We start from the raw sequence: 1302 nt of genomic DNA, 5'->3' as shown, positions 1-1302 counted from the left end.
GTGTGTGTGTGTGTGTGTGTGTGTGTGTGTGTGTGTGTGTGTGTGTGAATGCAGGCATGAAACAGAGAGATGGGTGAGGCAGCTGTTCCTTCCAGGAGGGCATGGGGAGGGGCCAGGGCCAAGAGGTCCAGCACAGCGTCTCCATTCTCGGGTCCCTCCTGTGCCCTTCACACGCCTCTGCCCTCCTCCTCCAACACCCAGTAAGAACTTAAGGAGACCTGCTCTGTGTGCAGTGCTGGTGGGGATGCTGTCCCTGCTCACATGGAGGTGACAGTCCAGGAGGCGCCAGGCATCTTGTTAAACACTCACAGAGATGCAGTCCAGACTCAGGGCTAAGCCTACAGGTACAATGGCCATGAGTCTCATGGACAGGAAGGATGGCTGGGAGGAGCAAAGGAGAGAGGAGATGCAGGATCAGGGCTCATACCTGAGTTTGTTGGGGTGAAGGTTGCATGAGGATTTCTCAAGGACCAGAAGTGGAGTCAGGGGCAACGTGCCTGGGACAAGGGCTGTTGTGTCTTTCCTGAGAAGACCTCCGCTCTGACAGGCTGTGAGGACTAAACCAGGAAAGCCAGATGCTGGAGGAAGGGAAGGCTCTCCCCCCACCATAGGAGGTGCTGCCTGAGAACCTGGCAGGGGACCCTCCTAAGGATTCAGGGAAGGACGAGAAAGGGGACTTCAGTCTGAAGAATGAACAAATACAAAGGTGCAGAGGCAAGAGAGCACAGCGACAATTTCAGGGTTACCAGACAGCAGTAACAATGTGTATTGCCAATTATTTTCTACTGTGATCACCTTCTTTTCCTCCTTTGACATGGGGAAAGTACACAGCTTGACCAAGAGGCCACTGGGGCAACACCTGGACTGTGAAACCAGGTTGCACAGAAGCCCACCTCTCCTTCCTTCTCCAAGGCTGAGTGCGCAACCAGCGCCATCCTTCCCGGTTGCCACCTTCCGAAGTGCCCCAGCCAATTGCCAAGAGTCCACAGGCCTTCAGTCACATGGCCATTCCATGGAAGACTGGATCAGAATTTGCTTCATGGCCTCTGGGCCCCTCTAACACTTTGGCTCATTATCTCTCCCAGTTGTGCTCCCTCCACCCCCGAGCACTGGCCATCCCGGCATGGTGACTCAACCAGAGCACTGGACACGGAGTTACTTGGGGTTAAATCAGAAGAGACTTCCTGAGGGCTATGGCAGACAAGAAGAGGAGATGCCTTGTGTGCTTGAAGGTCCCTGAAGCCTTCCCCAGGCGGAAGGGCAGGGCAAGCAGAGGGACCAGGCGCAGAGATGGGGAAGAGC

The sequence above is a fragment of the Aethalodelphis obliquidens genome, unplaced genomic scaffold (assembly GCF_003676395.1).
Source record: "Aethalodelphis obliquidens isolate GAN/ISIS:26980383/991018 unplaced genomic scaffold, ASM367639v1 scaffold1917, whole genome shotgun sequence".
In the NCBI taxonomy this organism is placed as follows: domain Eukaryota; kingdom Metazoa; phylum Chordata; class Mammalia; order Artiodactyla; family Delphinidae; genus Aethalodelphis; species Aethalodelphis obliquidens.
Note: the sequence above shows the minus strand (reverse complement) of the source record.